At 49.2% G+C, this 22,596-nt stretch overlaps 1 protein-coding gene across 2 annotated transcripts in view; it reads left to right on the top strand.

Moving 5' to 3' along the window:
- Nucleotides 1-22,596, top strand: part of ZFHX3 (zinc finger homeobox 3) — a 277,898-nt gene that overhangs the window by 24,672 nt on the left and 230,630 nt on the right. Inside the window, exon 1 of one of the 2 annotated variants that reach the window (XM_068527602.1) lies at nt 715-777. The exons of the other annotated variant lie outside the window; for it this stretch is intronic. The gene's annotated coding sequence lies outside the window, so the exon portion shown is untranslated. Of the gene's footprint in view, nt 1-714; nt 778-22,596 lie in introns of those variants that run through there. 2 annotated transcript variants of the gene reach the window in all.

Raw genomic sequence — 22,596 nt, 5'->3', positions numbered from 1 at the left:
CTCTTCCTGGGCTCTTCTCCCATCCTCTCTTCCTGCTCTCCTCGCCCTGCTCATCACTTTCCCCTGGTTTTTTTTTTTTTTTTTTTTTTTTTCCCTCCCTTCCTCCCCTCTGCCTCCCTCCACCTCCTCCTTTTCTTTTTTGCTGAATCTTATTGATCCAGAAGGTGGCTAATTAGCCCTTCCCGTCGTGCCTGGGTAATGAAGCACATGCGCACTGAATTAATCACAGCCATTTTTTGCAGGAAACTAATTAGCAGAATAAAGATCCAAAGACTTTTTTTTCTTTTCACTCATCAGCTCCCACTTCCAGCGCGTCCCCTCCGACCGCTGCAGCCGCCGCCGCCGCCTCCTCCTCCTCCTCCTCCCGGCCGCAGCCGCCGCCGCCACCGCCTGCTTTGCATCCCAATTACAGCCTAGAGCCGCTGCCGCCGCCGCCGCCGCTTCTCCTCCGTGGCCCCTGCCCGCTCCGGGGGCTGTAAACTCCCCGCCAACCATGCTGCTCGGCGGCAGCGGCGGCGGCGGCTCCGGCTCCCCGGCTGCGGCCGCCTCCCGCCCCGGGCTCCGCCGAGCGCGCTCCAGCTCCGCCGCCGCCGCCGCCGCCGCCGCCGCCAGCAGCGCGTCCTCCGCCGCCGCCGACCCCCGCCAGCCGCCGCTGCTGCCTTGATGGGCTCCGCGGCCCGAGCGCCTCTTTTCGGGATTAAAAGCGCCGCCAGCTCCCGCCGCCAACGCCGCCGCCAGCAGCGCCTCTGCAGCCGCCGCCGCCGGAGAAGCAACCGCGTAAGTGGCAACTTTTCCCTCTTTTTTTTTTTTTCCCCGCCGCCGCCGCCGCCGCCTGCTCCTCCTCCTCCCGCCGCCACCGCCCGGACGCGGGGCTCCTCGGGGCGCCCGGGCTGCTTTGCATGGGGCTCGTCCTGCCCCCTCCCGGCTCCCGCGCCCGGCCGCCGCCGCCCGCGCTCCCCGCGCCCGCGCCCTGCTCGCTCGCTGCGTCCCGCTCGCCTTCCCCCTGCGCCAAACTTTCTCTTTCTCTTCTTCTTCCTCCTCCTCCCGCCGCCGCCGCCGCCGCCGCCGAGCTCGGGCCGCCCCCTCCTCCCGGCCCCCGCGCCGCCGCCGCCGGCGACCCCCGGGAGGGTGGAGGCGCCCGGGGCGAGGCCCGCGCGGCGAGTTTGGAGGCGCCGCCGGGCAGGGCCGGCCGGGGCGCGGGCCGAGGGCGGGAGGGCGGCCGGGGTCCGGGCGCCGAGACAAAGGCGGCGGTCGGCGGGGGGGGGGTGGGTCCGCGGTGCCGAGCTCCCCCGCCCTCGGCCCCCAACTTTGCCCCACCCCGGGAGGCGCCGGGGCCCCGGGCTGAGCCGCGGCGCGGGGCGCGCACCCGGCCCGGAGCCGTCGCTGCGGCTGCCGCAGCTGGCCGGCCGGCCGGGCGCCTTCCGCGCCAGGGCTCCACTTGCCGGGAACGCGGCCGCCGGGCCGGAGCCCCGGGGTCCGAGAGCGGGCGAGGGGGCGAGGCGGCAGCCGGACCTTCTCTACCTGCGCGCTCTCCGCCCTGCCCCACTGGCAGCGCCGCGAGCGCCCTGAGGGGCCTCTGCGCTGGACACTAGGGGCTCCCGGGGGCTCGGGGCTGCGCCGCCGGCCGGTACCAGACCTCGCCTGGCCGGCCTCTCCTTGGCCAGCTGAGTTGAGAGACATCAGAGGATTCCTTCTTCTATTTTTTTCCCCCTCCCTTGTTTTTTGTTTCTTTCCTTTTCTTTTTCTTTCTTTCTTTTTCTTCTTTTTTCCCTTTTCTTTCTTTCTTTCTTTTTTTTTTTTTTTGCTCACGCGAATCTGGGATTGTTTACGTTCCGTTCCCCACTTTCACCCTCGTCCTGTTCCACTCTTCTTCTCCATGTATTTTCCCCATTAGATGCAAAAATCACGTTCCTGAATTTTGCATTATGCATTTTCATGTACATCTTTTTGCATATCTATTGCAGAGTAGAGCTAAGTGTATTTTATGCCGGGTATTTAAATTGTGTATGGACTCAGTAGGCTCCTTGTGGAGCTGTTGAAAAAATACATTTTACTTTGCAAATTAATCTGTTGCTCAGACTCTGACTTTTGCAAAATGTTGTGCAGTTCCTTCGACTGTGGCAAATTCTTTGATTACAAGTGCTTGCAAAAATCACCCACTCTTAACTTTTCCCCCTTGTTGCTTTGAAGTAGGGTAAATATGACAATTTTTATTGGTCTCAATTATTGAAACTTGATCTATGGACTATATGGAAGAAGGAGGCTGATTGCCTTTTTCTGGCCTCCAGTTCTAGTGACTTTTAAAAGGGTGTCTGTTAAGTACCTTTGAAGAATATGACATACGGTGATCGCTTGGCTGTAATGCAAATTACAGAACATAAATTCACTTTGGAATTAAAAAAAAAGACTCGAGCCCTTTCAGTGGGGACACTTGAGGATTTATTATGTTTTTTAAAAAATTACTTTTTTCTCCCTAGTTGGGAGAATGGCTAGTTCCAGACCAACTTATTTGGAGGTCTATGGAAAGAGGCTTGGGAAATGGGAGAGGGGAGAAGATTGATCACAATCTGCATAATCGATAGGGCAGCCTGCTGCAATCTTGTACCTACATTTACTGTAAATTTCTACAGTATCTGCAGCGTGGGTGCTCCAGTGCCTTGCTCGGCTTCTTGGAGCAGATTTAGAGGCAGTACAAGCAGAATTTACTGCCAGCCCTCCGGAATAATATAGGGGAAGGCTACTGGATTGTGGCTCATTTTAAACCTCCTTCATAGTACTGTACATTTTTTTTTGGTGAATCTGTTTACATGTGAGGGTTTCGGGTACTGAACCCCCAAAGTGTAGGTATCCTATAGGTTGGGAGTGGAAAGTATTGGAAGGGGGGTTAGGAGATGGGAATTCACTTAATTGAATCACCACTTCGGGGGTCCTCTGCTTATCTTATAATGTGAAATATCTTTAACAAGTGCAAGGAATTTAGAGTGAGGAATATGAGAGAGTAATACACCAGAGACTGAAGCAGTGTGAAAAGTAAGGATTGCTGTGTGTGTGCATGAGAGAGAGAGAGGGGGAGAGAGAGGGAGGGAGAGAGAGAGAGAGTGAGGGAGAGAGAGAGAGAGAGAGAGAGAGAGAGAGATACTACAGACACTTATCTTATAGTCAGGCTTGAAAGCTTGGTGGTAGGTGAATCCATATTTGGAGATGATTTTGAAATAGTCTAGCAAATGGTGCATGAACAGGATTTCGTAAAAAGTGTGTACGGAGTCAGTTTTGAAAGGATTGCCGTTCGGGGAGATGAGGTGTGGGCAGGAAAACCCACTCTAGGCCAGCAGCCTTCCTCTGTCTGTGTGTCTCTTCCCTTCCCCCTCCCTGAGTTCTAGTTTTTAATTACTTAATGCTGAAACGCACAGGGCTTATATAAATATTTGCAAATGCTCTTTCCTATTGATTTCTCTGGATAAACTGCCCTGCTCAGGTCCAGAGAGGAGGCAATTCAGATCTGTGGACTTTTTAAACATACAAAGTCTCTGGAGGAGGGTTGGTCTGTGCACGTGTGCGTTTATGGGTAGAGTTGTAGACGTGAAGATTTTGGGGGGCTGCAAGGAGAGTTCAGGCTCCTCTGGGCTGGAGCTGGCCCCAAGGCCTGGCAGTTCTGACAGATGCCTGTGTGTGTGTGTGTGTGTGTGTACGTGTACGTGTGTACAGGTAGGTACTGTGCGGGGGGGGGGGTCTACCCTGGGGGGGTCTGAATGCATATGCACTTACAGCACCTCCCCCCCGCCCCCCATTAAATATGGAGCAGTTTTCCAGGGCTCGGTGACTGCCTTCTCCTCAGGGTCACGTTGAGTTCGAATCTGACCTAAGGTGCAGGAATCCTGCAATGGGGAAATAAAAGAATATATAGAATGGGGTCAGGTCAGCTGCTCAGAGGCCAAAACCCCTACGGCTGCTTTGATTTTATTTTTTTGTGTATATTTTAGGCTCTTCCTGCCATGTTACAAATTGGGCCTCCCCCTCTCAGGTGTTTGCTCTGTAGCTTAAAGGCACCAGAGCCTCTGCCTGCTTAGATGTCTGCTTCCAGCAAGAACAGAAAACCCACGATACCAAATCCAAAACAAAACAGAGGAAGGAGGGGGAGGAAAAACACCCCTATTGAGTTCAGGCAAATAAGGTTGGGTCTCCAGATCCGATTACAAAGCAGCTCTGAATATGCAAGACAGCACACAGGACCTGTTATTCCAGTTACAACAAACTATTAAAAAAAGAGAGAGAGAAAAGAAGAGGCATGTTTAGGTCGTAATTTGTTAGTACAAGGAAAAGAATCCCACATAAAGCTGCCGTTTTCCCCCCTCCCTTTGCTGGCTTCACACAGAATTCACTCACCCTTTTCCGATTTGTCTACTGTATAGGTTCTTTTATTAAAATCTTTGGGTTTAGGAAGATCGCTGCAAGCAACACATTTTCTGTATTTTTTTTTCCTTTATCTTAGAGGAGAGTTGGCAGGGGTTCTGTGGTTTGCAGTTACACAATATGTTATCATGTTTTTAATCACTAAATCATTGCAGTGGTTATAGATTTACAGTCTTGGGGTATTACAGAGAAGAGCAAGGCGGCTATATGTATGCTTTTAAATTACACCAATGTAAACTGAGTACAGCAGCTGTGAATATGGTCGGCAGACTTCATCCCTCCTCCACCCCCAAGCATCTTCGTTCTTTTTCCCTCTGTGATTTTTTTTTAAATTGTTCAGTTTGCTTAAAAGAACCATCCCCCCTCCTATATTCCTTTTCTCTTCATCCTCCCCCACAAAATACTTTTATTTCAGACTTCTGACCCAAGGTAAGGTGGAATTGAAACTCTTGAAATATGACTTTGGATCAGGGAGTATAGTAATAATAATTTAAAAAGTGGATTTCCTAAGAAATCCTCTTGGTTTTCATACCCATCTCTTGTAGAGGGATGGAGGGCGGATTGCAGATCGTGAGGTGGGGTGGCCAGAGTGGAGGGAAGGCAGGCTTGTGGCGCTTGCCTGCCTGGAATCTCCAGTGTCCTGTCACTGTGAGCCCACTTTCAGCTTCTGTTTTTCATATTATTATGTAACAGAATCCTTGGCAGCATTAAAAATTCAGTATTACAAGCTGATTGTAATGCTGCCTCATTAGACAGCACTGCCTGGCCTTGTATTAAGTGAAACACAGAGCATGGCTTTTAGATTATAAACACCAATAAATATTAAGGGTCAGCAGAGGGGGGAAATAGTCAGCTGGGTTTTTGGCCCCTTCTGGTTTTATATCCCTTCCCATCTTCCCTTCGTCATCCCCCCTCCGCCCGCCCCTCCGACCCTGGGCCTTGGTAACTGTCATCTGTTTTCTTGGGATGCTGATGTGTCGACCTTGGTGACATTTTAGGAGGGCTTTTTATAGAGTTATCTTGTATACACAAAAGGTTTGGAAGTTTGTTTTGTTTTGATCTGCAATAAACAGGCCCTTCACTTTGCTGATGTCATTTCCGTTCATATTTGAGTTGTTTATTGTGCTTCTTCGCAGGGCCCTCTCATCCCTACCCCCACCTTGCTTTTCAGCCAGAGTCTGTGGCCGCCTGGGGAAGGGGGAATGCGTTCCTAAGCTGCCAGGTCTGGGTTCAAAGGCTGAGGGTTGCGTGTCACTGTGTCGTCCTAGGGTTCGGCCGCTGGGGAAGATGTTTCTAGCTTCGAATCTGGTTAAGCACTCCGACATCCACTTGCCCTGGTATTTTCATGGCATGCAGTGATTCACCTCAGCTTCCTTTCTTTGAAGCACCCCCCCGCCCCGCGCGCGCGTGCACACACACACACACCCACACACACACACCTTGTCTATGTCTTTAGGACATCCTTATTGCCCACATCTCCATGCAACGCCCCCCCCCCCCAAAAAAAAAACCACCACCTAATCTCGTAATGATGACTTTGATTCAGTTGCAAATCTGAAGCTGGCTTTAGGGACTTCATGCTGTGAAAAAAAGAAAACGTTTCCAGGCGTTGCCCCACAGTCTCGCTGCAACCCCGCACCTTCTATCCCTGTTCAGTTTTTTTTTTCTCCTTTTGCATTTTTCTGTTCCCTGCCTTTTCATAGACGTAAAGGCTATTCTGGTGTTACTAAAAATGACCGTAATGACCAGTGTCTCTTATTTCCATGTGATCCACAATCGGAATACCCCCTCCTCAAAAAAAAAAAAAAAAAAAAAAAGAGGGTGGGGAGAGGAAGGAGGAAAAACTGAGTGTGTAGACCCCCAAGGCTTTCCTCTAATAGGATGATGGGTTTTAGGTTAAAAAAAATATTATTGTTTTGTTCTTTTAGGTTTAGAAGTAATAGGGGGAGAGGGAAAAGCAGTCATTAGGAAGTTCACTGAGCTGCTTTCCAACTAAGACGGGTGAAAAATGAACCTGCATTGACACTTGGCTCCATGTGAAAGCCCCAGTAACCTCTCCCCCCTTCCGTTGCCCTGGCCTTTTGTTCCTGGAGAACGGAGCTAAGGTGCTTTTTCTCCCAGACCAAAGGCAGCAGGCAAGGAGTCCCCTTGTGTGCGCATCGCCTTTAGATGGCCTTCTCATGGTAATTGTCAATGCAGACTCCCCCAAACAATTGCTCCAGGGAGACACAAAAGCAAAAACATTTGTCCTATTTTTTTAACCTCTTTGTTTTAGATTTTTTTTTTTAATCCATTCTTTAAATTTCACAGTTTCTATTTGTCTGCAGAGAGACAAACGGAACAGCATGAAGCAAGCGCATTTTACCATAGGCCTCACTGGCAATTGGAAGGGCCTCAATAGAAATCCAGATTCTTAAAACACTGGCTGACTTGGAGGAGATGTGAAATTTCAGCTTGGGGCTCTTAAGTGAGATTAGCACAGATTTCGAACAAAAATGCACTAAAAGGAAAAGATAAGACAATGGGATGCTGGAATCATTTAGGGGAAGTGTGAAAAGGGTCACCTTTTGTTTATCTCTTAGGATCCTGCCCCAAGAAGTGGTCGCTTGATGGGAAGGAATTGCAAATCCAAATGCAATTCTTCATTTAAAAAAAGATCTGATTCTGGTCGTTGTGCTATTGGTGTGTCGTTTCAGTGTTGGTTTTAAAGCACTGAACCAGTGTGGGGACTGCTGGTACGCACTGTGGGATTGATGATGCTGTGTTGAGAATTTTTTTTTGAAACTGCGATTGATATAGAGAGGCCATATCCCCTCCCCCCTTTTCTTTCCTCTCCCGTTTCCTTTTTCCTTTCTTCTCCCTCCAACCCGCTTCCCCTCCAAGAATGCAGTGGTTTGCATCAGGCTGAGGGCAGAGGGATGTGTCAGACCGTGGGGATGGCCTGTGAACAGAATAGGAGTCCACCTCTCTTCCCTGGCCCCGAACAAAGCACCTCTCTCCTGTAATGTATGGGCCCTGATTGCAGTGTTGTCCTTAAGCATCTGTCTGCCTTTTTTATTAAAATTCTCAATTTCAAGGTTTAGAAACACAAATATAAGAATCCCCCTGGGTATAAAAGTCTTGCATGGCAAATTCTCTTTGCCCTTTCAGAAATAATATTTTTGTTTAAAAAAAAAAAAAAAAAGAGCGCAAGCTCTTTACCTGATGTCTTGAAGCTGTTTTAAGGCAAAGTCTTGGTTTTTGCTTTCTGAAAACTTGGCCTTTGTAACTTAAAATTGAGGAAAGCTCTTCTCTATCACAGTTTTAAAAAAATGGTTCCTCATTTGTGTCTTTTCTAGATGTGTCATTGACAGCTTTAGGGTCTGAGCTGAGGAGGGTGGGGAAGTGAACCAGATAAGTTTCCACCTACGATTTGGGGGGTAAAAATTAATCTAGGGAATTAGCATTGTAGCGAGAGATGGAGACCTTGAGGTTTGTGACAGAGAAATGTGAATCAAAACATGTTAGGCCTTGGCACACCAGCCTCCAGCGGTTCTGAAGGTGAGTGTGGGCTGTTCTGAGGAAGGCCTGCATTCTGTACCATACCCAGGAGGGCCTGGCCACGCAGTGGGTACCAGGCTCCTAAGTATAACTGCCTAGAAAGGATGGGGTGAATTCAGGGCATGCAGTGCAGTTCAGCTCCAAATGGATCCTTGCTTATTTCAGGGACTTTTGTTTTTGTTTTGTTTTGTTTTGTGCCCTCTTCTGGCTTTTTCTTTGTTAAAGCCTCAGGGTTATTTAAGCACTAGTTTTAAAATCAACGTGTATGTATAATTTAATAAAAATAGAAGGATCTGAAAGAATACACAAATCCGCCTCAACCCAGTTGTGCTGTGAAGATAGAGTCCAGGTTTAGCTAGAAGTCAGCAGGCTGACATTCGCTGTCTCTTAGCTCAGAGATCATATTTACCTTTGCTGAAGTGAAAGGAACAGCATTGGCGAGTGAGTGTATATGTGGAGTGAGTGAGTGAGAGAGAGAGAGAGAGAGAGAGAGAGAGAGAGAAAGAGACAACCAGTTTGGCTTGGATGGGATCTTTGTAATTTACCAGCCAGCTAAGTAAGCATTAGGGGGCTGGCCTCTGGCTTGGAGAGTGGCTAAGGGGAGGAGTGAGGGAAGGGTTAGCATTGCCTGATTTATTTTTAAATATTTATCCTTTTGGCTGTTGCCAGTTACGCTTTCCAGATGAGACGAGACTAGTTATGGAGAGCTGGAAGGAAAGAATTGCCTTTTCTGAGAGTGGGTTTATTTATTTGTCAACAGTTTTCAGGACGGAGAGCGCCGGGCTGTCACTGCTGGGTAGGCCGTAGGTGTCACGTCAGGCAGCTGCCCTGGGAAGAGCTGGGGCCTTTCAGAGCTGGGGGACAGAATTTGTAACATGTATGTCAGAGAAACTGTTGATTCCATATGGAAGTGCAAAAGTTGCAAATTCCCTCTGAAAAGGCATTGTTTTGATTAGCGATGGAAATAAGTTTTGGTCGAGGTAACACACCCGCTTTCGTGTGATCCTTTATATTCCTGATGATCCAGAGGCCATAGATTACTGGCCTGTGGATTACCTGTTAAATTTGTGTCTGTAACAAAGGCAAGCCTGACCAGGCCTCACTGTGTCTGTAGCTGGTGTCGGATTAAGATAAAGGAAAGGGACTCAGGGTCACTCTCAGCTCTACGTGTCAGGACTCTGAGGTGCAGCAGGCAGATGCAAGTGTCTGCCACTTGGGACAGGCGGTTTCAGGACAGGCCCCCTCAGGGCCTTCTGCCCAGAACCTCCACATACTTCCAGGTTGCTTTGTAGCTGGTTCTTTGGGCTTTCTAGCTTTCACTGTATTGAAAATATTTATCTGTTGGCCCACCAGGTTCATGATGTCACCAGATTAGGTTTTCCCCTGTTAACAAAAGTTAAGACAGAGCAGCAAAATTCGATTTTCTGGGAGTATAAACATTTTCGTATTGTCGTTAATTTATCTGCTGGGCCGTGGGTTGCTTCCAGGCAAGAATGGGGGCCTAGAGTCTTCATTCTCCTGAAGACGTTTCCAGAGACATCTCTGAGTTGTGTGCGCCGCGTTACTTGCCTTATCGCTAGCATCATCATCTACATGTATTATTCATAGTCACTTTTTCAATTCAATTATTCATTAGTTTTCTTTAAGGTGTTCTCAACTCATGTGGCTAACATAAATAATAGTGTGTTTTGAAAACACCACCTGTTCTTGGGCCTGAAGTCAGGCGGTCTGGAAACAGCTCTGCAGTGGCCATACTCTGGTTTACAAAATCATCCTCCACTTTCCTTTTCCTATCTTCACTCCCCCCCACCCCCCCCACCCCGTCACTCTCTCATGTGTGACAGAATTTGGCTTGTGCTCTCCTTTGTCCCTAATCGGACATGATTCCCTAGAGGCAGTCTTTTCTCCCCAGGCCCTAGCTGGAAAAAAAAATTTTTTTGGAGTCTCTTTTTTGGACTAAAATGTAGAGAGGGGTTGTCCTTCCCCAACAGGTAAGATAGTTACGTTAATCTGAACCCGAATTATATTGTGCAAAATGCCTCCTAGTTTTTACCATCCTTTTCTCCTGCATCAGTCTGTGCTTAATGCTAATACGATTCCATACATACAGCTCTTCGCCTCGTGAGCTTATTATATTTCTAACACTTGCACGGTTCATTATTGTGCAGTCAGAAAGGACTCTCAAGGCTCTGGGGCCAGCCTGGGTGGGTGGCTTTCAGAAAGGGTAAAAGCAGGTGCCTTTCTGTGCTGAGAATCGGGAGTAAATTCAGACCGAGCGTGGGATTCTGGCAGGGAGGACAGGGGACTTCCGGTGAGATTTCTGTGGCGCTGCCTTTTCATATCGGAATGGAGAAGGTGAACCTGGGGAGATACAAAAGTGTCCAGCGATTACTTTGACCACCTGGGGTAGCCGCATTAAATTTGACCCGGGGGGGTAGAATCTTCCTACGCAGGGCATGATCTGTGCCCTTATCTGTGGCTTCTTAAGGCATCTTGTTTAAGACCCTAAGGTTAACTGCAGACTGCGACTTTTCTTCCTCTCTTTATGTCTCTTTTTTCCTTTTTCTCCCATGAAAAACTCTATCCTTAAACTCTCAGTGGAGAGCAGGGGATGTTTTTATAAGTTTCTGCAGCTGAAAAACAGAAGTGCTTTGTAAAGCAGTTAATAGGATGGGTGTGTGTTTCAAATAAATTCCTGTCCACATTGGCTAATGTCCCCATGCTAGAGTGGCCTGGCAGTGACGTGGCTGGGGCCCAGAGACCGATGGCTTCTGTTCGGAGGCCCCAGGCTCCTTCTTGTGGCCGAGGGCATGTCCCTTTCTTCTCGCCGTTTTCTAGGCCGGCCCCTGACTTTTGATGAGTGAGGGGTCAGCCCCTGGGGAGGACCGTGCTTTGTTCCCGCCGGGCCGGTTCTCCGCGCCGCGCAGGCCGAGCCGCCCGGGGCTCCGGTCCCCGGGCGCGAGGTTCGGCCTGCCCGGAGGCCCGTGCTCGGAGCGCGGCCGAGTGCTCGGGCCTCGCGCGCCCGTGTGTGTCCCCGTGTTCCCGCGGGCGCGGCCGCCGCCGAGCACCCGGCCTGCGCCCGGCACGACTGTAGATGTCAGGCTTTGCCCGGGGAGCCGAGCGGCGGCGGGGCTGTGAGTTTCAAATTAACCTTCCGCTTTGTTGCTGTGTAATGTGGATCCCCGAAGGCCCCCCGCCCCGCCCGCCCCCCTTCCCCGGGCGGTGCGCGCTGCAAACTGCGAGTTGAGCTTCATTTACATAAAGCGATTCCGGGCGGGCGGGCGGCCGAGCCGGCAGCGGGCAGGCCGGCGACCGGGACGCGAGCGCCGCGCCCCGTGGGTGAATCTCCGCCGCGCGCTCGGGGACCCTCCCTCCCGGGGAGGGGCGGCTGCCAGCCCCGGCCGCCACCATGAGCCCCGCTCCCCTGCCCCGGGCCCCCCCGCACCCAGCCAGAGCCACCTCGGAGCCCCGGGGGCAGCGGGAGGTGGGGAAAAGGCCGCCTGGGGTGGGTAAGTTCGGGGCTCGGGTGCCGCTGGAGTTTCCCATTGTCGCGCCTGCCTCGGCCCCCGGACCCGCGAGTGCCTCCTCCCTCCGGAGGTGTGCGGAGCCTTTGTGTGCCAGGTGAGTGCAGCCTCCCTCCCCCGCCCGCCCTCCGGGTCCGCGCAGCCGGCCTGGAGCTGCGGGCAGGTGTAGCGAGTCTTGGCTGAACTTCCCATTCTCTTGGGGCGTGTGGGGGAAGGGCAGGCTGGATGCACCTGAACTACTAGGACTCCAATTGGAACCGACCTGGGGCGAGAGCCTCTGAATTCTGCTGGGCACAGAGTACAGACCTTCCTCCTTCCCTCCCCCCCTTCCATCTTTCCTCCCCCCCTCCCCCTCCTCCGGCCTTCCTTATTTTGCTTTTGGATTAGTTCCTGCCTTCTGAATATTTGCGGTGCTGGTGTCATTTAGAAGTTTGAGTTCCTCCGCCTAAAAATGCACCCTTTTCATCGCGAGAGAAGTCACTGGCCAGTTGGAAACAATGTGAAGAACGGGCTTATTGGGGAGTAATTAAAGGGAGAATCAGAGTTTGGGAGCTGGAAAACACCTTTGGAGATCGATTTGTCCACCCTCAACTTTGAGTCTGTTGGCACTCTGGAAAAACAGAGCAGCGTTCATTTCCGTGGGGAGGCGGGTGGGCAAGAGGGAGAGCTGAGACGTTTGTCCTGTTAAAAGAAGAGGAAGGCCCAAGTTAGGTCAGTAGCAGAAAAAAAAGTAATCATGGCAGTCTAGAGGGAAAAGAACTTTCTGGAAAATGGTCCTTTTTGCTTTGGATATACCTGTGTTATAGTGATGGGAAAATGCCTAGAGGGCAAAGATCACAGCCCATGCCTGGTGTAGTCCAAGAGTGCATTGCCTGGCACAGTGGTGCACAGTATATAAACTGGTTTAAATGAAACTGGCTAGCAGGTGAATCCAAGAGGGTCCTCCCCCCTCTCCCCGCCCTACATTTGTGTCCTTTAACTGGCCTTGAGGACTCTAAAAGCCACTGACAGATAACCTCAGAGAGGACAGATGGCCCCACTTGGACACAGGGAGAAGGCCTCTCCCTCAGGCTGGGGCCTGCATGGTGGAATGCATCAAGGCAAAGCAAGGAAAACAACCTTAAGCCTTGAAGGTAGATAGTGAGAAAGTTACGCGTCATCTTATTTCATTCCCATGCTTTGAGATCCTTGGGGAAAGGTCACTAAATAAATAGAGTATAATTTAGAGCTCATGCTAGCTGAGGAACTTCGTTGCTTTGCCATCGAGCAGCAGGTGTGTTTGTAGAGTTGGCCCCTGGAGTCCCCTCATTCCTAAATTCAGGAGGTGTCAAACCTTCATGTTCTTTTAATGGCTGTGGTTTCTGGATAGGTTTCAAGGGGAAACCCTAAAAATCACGAGCTCCAGTAGGCTGGGCTGGAGAGGGAGGCCTGAGTGAGAGGGCAGAGACTACATCGGAGAGGAAAACATACACCTTCCAGGGTAACCTGATCAAGAAAGGCCGAGGCCAGGAACACGGGCCTGTTCCTTGTTATCAGAAGAGCCACTAGCGGCATGAGATTCTGATTCCTTCTTGTTACCCAACGCAAAAAGCAATTAGGGGACAGAGGTAGTGGAATGTGAGGGAAGTCAGGAGACTGGGGTTCTGAATAATTTAAGGGTTTCAAGAATAGGGTCATTGGAGAGAGGTACATACCTGGATGTTTGCACACCTGTATTTGTGTTCATTCTCTTTTGTGGAGACCCCGAAGGCCCCCTTTCAGAGGCATGTGGCTATGAAGGCCAAGAGAAACTTTTCCTCTCCCCTTTCCCTAAATTACGGGACTAAGGAGATTGTCTGCGTTTAGTTTCCAGCATGTTTTCAGAGAGCGTGTAAGTGCCTCTCAGAATGGGCTAGGGTCACACTTTGTTCTTTTATTTAATTACACAAGTATTATTTAACAACATGGGGCAGATGCAGAAGCAAGCACTTTTACACTTTAAAATCAGTCCTTTTGGAATCACAAGGAATTAAGTGACTTGGAGACCTTCTGTCTTGATGACATGGGTCACCTCCCTTTGCCAGCTCTCTTTTGAAATGGCTGCATTTTCTATTGGATAGAGCTGCTATTTTCCAGTTCTCTGGAGAACAGTTTTGATTGACAGGGGACTATTGAGAAACACTTGCTAACTCTTCCAAAATAGAAAAAAATCTGAGCTGCTTCCCCAGCCACCTGAAACTTTAATTTTGGTTTTTCCCTTCCATCTTTTATTTGCACAAATGAATACTCAGGGAGAGTGGAAAGGACCCAAATAAAACAGTATTCTCAGCAGGCCTCTGTTTGGCTCTTCCCAACAGGACAATGCCGTGCCTGCCTTCTTGCTGTTTTGGGGTTGGATTTAACTGCTGTATCAGCTCTGTGCCAACTGGACTGCCCAGTGGCAAGGCGCTAAACTAAGCAAGATTTCAGTTTTCATCATTATGACTTTAACTGATGATTAGTAGACACTCCCAGGACAGTACTGGCTCACCTTGGGTGACCCAAAGGTTGTTAGTTCATTAGAATAAATCTGTGATTGCAGACTACTAGTAAAGTCTTATCTGGGACTGGTGATGATTTAGCTTGGTTCCTTCAGTTCTAGTCACAAGTGGTGTCCAGAGAGCATGTCCTTATTTTCACTGTGTGCTGTTGTTCCTTTTGCACGTTGGGCTTTTTTTTTTGTTTTTTGTCTTGCTTCTGAAGTGTTCAGAGTGAGAGGCTAGAAATATTCCAGGGCCCAAAGCATATCTTTATCTAAGAAATAATTTTTATTGCAGGGTTGCAACAGTCTCATGTTAAAAAGTAAATATTTAAGTGACTAAGCCACATTTAATAAAAGGGGTAGGGGCTTGCTCTAAGGGAAAGAAAGTGAACTGTCTTCACACCCACTTTTTAGAGTAGCTTAGGGTTTGTCTCCTCCTCTTACAGGGGAGGCAGTGGTGATTCTGGCCTGAAGAAACTTGCAAGCTCCATCTCACACTTCCCTGTATTACAAAGATAATGCACCTGATGCTGAACGTTAGTAACCTCAAGAAATACAGTATGTGTTGTGGTTTATACTTGCATTTGTTATTAAAATGGTTGCTTGCTCTTAGCCTGGCCCATTTCTGTAGTGCTTGGGCCTGTTGGCCTTCTCTGGTTCCCAAGGCTGGTGTAATTCACCAGGATAGGGGCGTTACTGTAAAAATACAACGTGAAGGCAGATTCCATTACAGTGAACTTCAGAGGGCTATCGAAATGTTCTGGTATGAGATTTTGGTTGTAATGGTGGCTGTTAGAAATCACAGCAGAGCGCAGAACTACCGTCCTCTGCCTGGGTTTGAAACTGTGGTCAGGGAAATGGAGACCTAGTTTTAATAGAATCCAGATAAGGGAATTCCTTTGCAGGAGCTAATCTCAATCAAATATTAAAAGGTGCCTGTTCTGTCCAAAGCAGTGTCCTGAGTCCTTAGACTGCTCAAATTGAGGAACAAACACACAGAAGCTAAGATTGAGTCAGACTGCCCCCAGGGAGAGACCCAGGCAAAAATCTTGGCTCACTGGCAAGCCACTCTCAAAATCCAGATTAAGGAGGAAAACTACAAAATCAACAACTGTCAGATTTCTTTTCTATATGATTTAAAGTTGGCTGCCAGATTGTTCTCTTTGAACATGTGCGAACTGACAGTCAGATGTTAGAGGGTTGTTTTGTTTTGTTTTGTTTTGTTTTTAGCTAATAAAGTAAATGACTCATATGAACAGGAACTGGGGAATTGACAGCAGTATTGTGCTAAAGCTTCAGAAGCAGTGAGGCAACTTGAATGCTTTTTTCTGGTTTTCATTCTTCGGGGCAGGGGACAAGATGGTGAGGACAAGGCAGTGAGTGGCCTAGCAGTGACGGGTGTGTTTCTAGAGAATTCTTTGCCTAAGGAAGGTGGCTTGGCTTACTTGTCACTTTTAAAGGTGATTTTTCGTTAGATGTTTCCGCCCTTCTTTCACCCTTAATTCCTGGAATTTCTTGCTTTTGCAAGGATAAGGGTGTGAATAAAAATAGGGAAAGAGACATAGAAAGTTTGCTAAGTGGCAAATTTGACTTCATTTCAGAATAAGACTTCTGTGCTCTTGGTTTTAATCCCAGACAGGGCCTCTTAGCAGAATGCCTGGGCTTAATCTGCCTTTTGGGTGAGCCCTTCTCCCTTCCCACAGGAGGGTCACCATGCAGTCTTGTCAACATGGGGATTAATGCACGGGAGGTTTTGATGTGTACCCCTCCAGAGAGGCCTTAGCTGGCCTCCTGGGGGTGGGGGGGTGTCTTAGGTGATTCAGCTGCTTATTCTTTGAATTTTGGTATTAACACATGTGCCGCCTCCAAGATTTTTCCATCCTCTTCCCTCCCTGAAGTCAGTCTGAGGCTTCCAAGGAAGGGAGGAGTGGGGTATGCAAAACATGTGCTCCCTTCCCACCCGCTGCCCCTTCTGGCTGCTGCAGGTTTGGGACTGAAGCCATCAAACCCCCCTTGCAGGCTGCTCCTCGTGAAGATGGGGAAACCCCCGAGCCCTCTCTCCTCCTATTCTGCTAATCACATAATGGCCTTGAAGGCTTTCTTACATGATTATCTTGTCTTTAATTTTAAGTGGGTCTTTTGGGGCAACAGTTGGGAGTTTGTGGAGTATCTTCTGTCATCTGTAGGCAGACTCTGAACTGGGAAAACTGGCTCCATCGGACGCTGTGAAAAGATGGTGGAATTTTCATCTGCTGCCGATTTCACGCACTGTCCTGAAAGTGATTTCGGCCACAAACCTTTGATCTGAGAGTGAAACTTGCCCCCCCTCGTGTGCTTCTGGAGGCAGGAGTTGGTGGCTGCTCAGACCTCCTACTCTTTGTGTGTGTGAGTGTGTGAGTGAGTGAGTGTGTGTGTGTGTGTGTGTGTGTGTGTGTGTGTGTGTGTGTGGTGGGGGGTGAGTTAGCTAAAGAGAAGGGCTGAACTACTTGTGGGTCTTTGGTGGTGGGCGAAAAAGCAATTTTGCTGGGTTCTTGGTTGTGCCTGATTTTATCCGGGAATGTGACTGGAGAAAAATTCTTCTGGGAGTCTATTGGTTGAGCTAGATTTTGAATGAGAACTGTTGCTCGTGCACATCTCTGTTGTAGGCTCTGCATTTCCATATGAAAATTCCAGTTCACAGCCGGCTCTCTGTCTTCTTTGAGTCTCCTTAGTGGAGAGACCAGAGTCAGAGTCAGATGAGCTGAATGAAGACAGGGGGGCTTAATTCGATACTTGAGTTCAGGCCTCATCTGCCCCCCCCCCCAAAGTTATATAGATCCCTGTTCAGATATGAAGTCTCGATCCAGTATATAAAAAGCTCTTTTCAAGAGTTTAAGCTCCTGTAAGCCTATAAAAAGTACATATGTGTAGCCGTCAGCTTACTTGGTTTCCACACTTAGGGTTTCGGAGCGGCCTATTTTGGACAGCTTTTCTCTTCCCGACATGTTTGTCCAGTGAAAATATGCTAAAGAACATGTGTGTGCCTTTTTTCTCCTCCTCAGCAACTTTCCTGTCTTTTTTTTTTTTTTTCTTTTCTTTTAAACAGTTTTTCTTAACTGCTCAAACAATGTAAGCCTCTTCCACCATTTCAGGCCCTCTTCCTAAAATGCTCTTTGGCTCGGGGCCTTGGTTCTTAATGTGCATTTGGCTGGTAGGGGGAGTGGTTTTTGCTTTCCTTGTAACATTGCCGCGTTTCCCCGTGGAACATCTGTGTCGTTGCTAAAGCGTCAAGTCAACTTGTGGATGCTTAAAGAAGAGGCCCGTGGATTCAGTGTGTGTTAGAAGGCTGATGTCACTGCAAAAGCAGCTGCTTTCAAACTGCTCTTAAAATGTAGTTGCAGGTAAAGAATGGCAGGGGTGAAAATTCTGGGGGTTCCCCCGCTTTTTCAAAGAGGAGGTGAAGCTGGTTCTTCCTGCAACAGGTATGAAACCAGAGGTAGAGGTATCTTTGGGGAAAGCAGAGAACTTTTACACCTTTTGGGAAAGGACTGTCAGTTTATTTCTCGCTTGCTGGGGAATCTAGTGTTTGTCCAGACATTGGAGATATTGTCTGATAAAGGAAATCCTGGTGCAAACTCCTAAGTGTCTAATTGGAGGAGGTGCGATCTTGCTCATTGGTGAAAGAAATGAGATAATTACAAAATACAACAGGGTAGGGTTCAGGTCAGGATCAGAGTGCTGCTTATGAGTCAGCCCTTGAAATGGGGGTGCTGGTGTCCACACTCTGTTGTCCTGGGAGAAGCAGGGATGAATCAAATGAGCCTGCTTTTTGGGAATTCTGTTCTCCACTCTGCTCTAGTCTGGGACCCCTCTGCTGGGGTCGTAGGCGTAGGGCCTGGCTCTGTTCCAGCCTGACGGTGTGACTGTGGACCCACCATGCAACCTCTCTGAGCCTTGTTACTTCCTTTCTCTGTAAAATGGGCATAATGCACACCTCACACCTAAGAGTGGGAATGTAAATGAAATAGAAAACAAGTCTTCCCGGTGCATATTCGGTAGCCTCTCTACAAATGTTAGTTCCCATCCGCATGTCCTTTCCTTTATGTTTCTTTTGTCCCCGCCGACGGCCCTGGCTCCCTTGTTTCCCAGCACCCTGGAAGAAAGAAACTAAAAGGTCCAGTGTTTCTTCTGTTCTTCCCTTAGGGGCTGGGAATACAGCCAACTCTTTTTGACATCCTGCAACTGCGATCAGGAGTGAAAAGGGTCTGAAATTGACACAGTGTCCCCATCCTCCCCAGCCCTCCCCTCATGTGCCCCCCCTCGCCGCCCTCCCCCCACCCCCCAAGCTGGCAGGCGGCCTTCGAAGTGAGCAGCCCACTCAAAGACCCACCTAGAGAGGCCTTCCCGGGCTGGCTTGTATATGCTAATAGGCCTGACTTGTCCTGGCTTGTTTGTCGTGATTTGTGGAGGCATTTATATGCAAATACTATCAACTTGCTGAGTTAATTATCATTTGCCCCCCCCCCCCCCCCCCCCCCGCTGCCTTCCTGCACAGCTTCCCAGCCGGGCTCCGCGAAAGGGGCTGTTCACATTCATCCTGGAGCTCTTCCTGTCTTGGCCTCCTCCGTCCGCTGCCCTGTCCCCTTCCTGTCCCTGCAGGCCCGCTCACAGCTGCCTCGCTGCTCTGCCGCCCGGCGCAAGGAACCTCTGTGGTCTGGGCTGGGGAACTGGGCATGCCAGTGGCTTGCCCAATTCGGAGCCTCCGCGAGAGGCGTCACTCTGCATGCGGTGCGGGGTCAGGCTCACGTTGCACGGAGCTTTTAAACCCCATTTTCTACCGAGTAGCCTGAAACACAGCTGCCCAGACCTTTCAGCCCTTGAAACTCAGTTCTCAGTCTGGTGAGAAAATGAATATAGTTTTAACGTTATTATCATTACTTTCATTTTCCCACATCGTGAATACCACTGAGACCTGTACCCAATCCTGAGCCCTGCAGAGAAGCCATTTTGCAAAGGGATGCCCCCCCCTCCAGCCCCCCACCCCTGGAAATCTGAGTATTAAAGGTGTGGTTTCGTGGACCTCATCTAGTCCTTGCCCGGTTGTGTGTGGGCATGGTTGACATTTGGGTTTGATAATTTTTTGTTGGGGGGGGGTGTCCCTCACTTCTTCAGGTCAGATGCCAGCAGTGCCCCCCTGCCCCCCAACTCCCAATCAAAAATGTCTCCCGGAATTGCCACTGTCTCCTGGGGAGGAAGAATTGCCCCTCCCCCCCAGTTGAGAACCACTGGGATAGACATTGCATTTGCTTCTCTTGGATAAAAAGAGGGCAGCTTCCTCCCACCTCCAAGTTAGACATACTTGTCAGGCATCCTCTGAGATAGTGATTTGACATAGCTGATATCAGATGTTGCCGTTTGCTTAATTTTATGGTCTTTTTAGCATCTAAAAATTAACTCTTTCCTTTTAGGGCATGGTCATGGGCTGGTGTTTGAGGTTGTAACATTTTCGTCCCCTGGAGGGCCAGCCCATAGAAATAGAACCCATATGTAATTGTACACTTTCCAGGCATCACGTTAATAAAAAGTAAAAAGATACAGGCGGAATGAAGTTTAAAATGTCTTTTTTTGCACAACCCACAACATCCCCACAACATTCTCAGCTCAGCAGTTGGGACTCACCCCGTTTCCAGAGCTCAGGAGCAGTGTATGGGCAGTGGCCACCATACTGGACAGATCAGCCCTATCTGGGATCATTCTGGTGGTTGCCGCCATGTTGGACAGCTCAACAATATCTAGGATGATTCATGCCCTTTCCAGCTGTGGGATCAAACCATTTTCTACAGTTCCTGAGTCTGGGAGAAAGTTTTTTTCTTTCCTTAAAAAAAAAAAGGCTTTGTGTTTATTCTGTGCAGCGTAGGGCCTTGGCTGCACAGATGCAGCTGTGTGGTGCGGAGGCCGGGGCAGCGGGGCCTCTAATCTCTCGGGAAGCTCCCCCGGCCTCCGTGGGGGAGCACCCTGGGCCGGGCCTGGGAGGAGGATAAATAATTCCGAGGGCTCAGTGTCCTCTCTCACACCGCACAAACGAATGGTTCGGGTTAATTTTGTGTACAAGGTCCCTTTTGTTGGAGAAGGGGGTGAAAGTCCGCAGCTGTGACCGGAAACAGGGGAAGGGCCTACTGGGATGACCTTGTTTCGGAAAGTCTAAATGGAACACTAATGGCAGAGATCTGAGACGGGTGATGTATGTGTGTGTTTGACTGGGCTTAAAGATAAGGTGAAGAGTATTTTAAAAGTTACTTTAGTGCAACCTCCCAGATAACCATAGGCGGGAGGCCAGTTACAATTTATGGCGAGCTGGTAGTCAGGCCTGTGTCTTGGCCTCATTTTATCTTTTGAGTCCAGGCTCTGTAGCTTAACTGGTGGTGCTCTGTTTGTTTATTTTATCTTTTTTTGGAGGGGGGAGGGCAGTGGGGGCTGGTCAGGTTTTGCAGTGAAGCTTAGTGGCATTTTATAATGCACAGAGAGCCGTTCATATTTCTGCCCCTGGGTGCTTTGGGACGTGTCACTCCTTGCTGTCCCTAATAATAATGTCCACTGGGCGTTGCACTGTAGAGTTTCCAGTAGCCCGGAGTGCAGGCCCACCCCTTGCACGGTGACACAAGCTTGCCAAAGATGTGACCAGGGCAGGAGGTGTGGAGTCTTTAATATAGCCCCGAGCCCCAGGTTTCTTTCATCTCTGAGGTCAGTCAGCCTTTTCCTGTTGCCTCTAGAGGCACTGGGCCGGCGTCACTGGGCCGGCCGGCACACCCGGCACGCTTTGCTAGTGAACAGGGCGGCTTTGGGTGGCGAGTTCCTGGCTGTTACTGGACAGCAGGTGCTCCAGGGGTATCTTCCGACACCCGATGGGATCCCTGCACTGAGCCATTTCCTCAACGCTCCCTTTCTTAGAACTTAAAGAGATCCCAAAGTTTACGAAGTCCCCACGACTGGATGCTCTCCTTCCTAGCCCAGTATCCCAAGCAAGGACCTTGCAAACTGCTCCCAAGCTTTGTTCTTGGAAAATGTATGATCTTGAGCTCGTGGGGACTCTGCTCCCCATGATGCATTTTATCATCGGGTTGCAGCATTTGCAACAAAATCTTGCTTATTTCTTATTTGCACTTTGACTAGGTACAGGTTTCTTTGGGGGGGTTCTTTCCTGAGGGGCGGTAAGGATAAAATAGGAAGTTCTTCTGAGTTTTGGACCTATCTACAAAAATAACCTCTTGATTGGTAGATTGGAGTAGGTTTGTGGATAACTTTTTTTTTTTTTCTGAGGGTGGGTGATGCGGTCTAAGGTTCCTTCAGACTTTTCATGTTACCAGTCCCGTAAGCCACTGCCATCTGCTTTAAAATTTTTATTTTTTCATTTTAAATCCTCAAAGACAAAGGGACCTGGAAGCTCAGACCTGTCCTGCCACATTCCTGAGTAATTTGGTTTTGATTAACCCAAGGAGAAAAGTTGGTTTCTCCTAGCGACCGAGGGGATCAAAGCACCAGGAGGGGCAGTTCTAATACACGCCGTCCCCCCTCTTCTCACTCCCCCTCCCTGGGCGTTTCAACCTTCCCCCTCTTTAGAAAGCCTGAGCAGCAGTTATTTCCACTTTCTGACTCTCAGAGGAGTGGAAGTGTGTCACAGAGCTTTGGATGGACAGACTGGGGAGAAACAGCTCCCCCCCCCATTCCTTTCTTCCTAAACTCCTTTTCCCCCCACAAAGCTGCAAAGCACATTCCTGTGCTAATCCTGCTGCTGGAGGAATGCAAATGGCTGTAATTGTGTGCCCCAGGATGGGCCTTCCGCATCTGTGCAGCTTTTCTTCTTTGAGGAGGTGGCTAAAAAGTTCATTTACATGGAGAAATGAGACTGGCCTGTGATCCCTCGTGGTAGGATGGGCACTGTCTCATAGGAGAGGGGCCACGTCTGTGTGCTCTGCCCCTTGCTCCCCTTCCCTTCCCATTTTATAGCGTGTGTATGTGAGGGTGGGGTGCGGCTGGGTACCAGCCTCCTGCTGGGCATATTTTATGGGAAGGGCAGTTAAAAGAGAGAACTCTGCTCTCCATAGTGAGAAATGCAGCTGGAGGAGGAGGCAAGCCTTGTAATGGGCAGTCCTTGTATTACAGCACAATAAACAACTTTTTACTATTTTTCAAAGAAGAAGATTGGTCTCGGACGTGATTGATAACATTTTGAAAGAGGGTGTGTCACTCCACTGGCCTTGTCTAGCTTCTGATGCACATCTGACCTTCTACCTCCCCCTCCCCCAACCCATTGCCAAATGGCAAGTGTAAGTGATTTGGATACTAAGATTTTTTCAGCACAATTAGAGGTATCACTTGGGAGTCCGTACGTTGTAGCTTTAGGCGGGGATGTTCAAAATCGACAAGAAAATTCTGTCTCAGTCCTATTCAAGAACACTTAACTCATGGCTGAGTCTGAAGTTGAAAGACAGACTGAGTTTCTAGACTAGCACCATCCAATAGAAGTACAGTACAGGAGTTACATATATAATTTAAAATTTTCTAGTGTACACATTAAAAATACTAGAAGGAAACCGGTGACATTAATTTTATTTATATTTTCTGTAGCCCACTATATCTGAAATG

Source organism: Eschrichtius robustus, chromosome 19 (assembly GCF_028021215.1).
Source record: "Eschrichtius robustus isolate mEscRob2 chromosome 19, mEscRob2.pri, whole genome shotgun sequence".
NCBI lineage: Eukaryota > Metazoa > Chordata > Mammalia > Artiodactyla > Eschrichtiidae > Eschrichtius > Eschrichtius robustus.
Note: the sequence above shows the minus strand (reverse complement) of the source record. Positions and strands in the feature narration are given on the sequence as shown.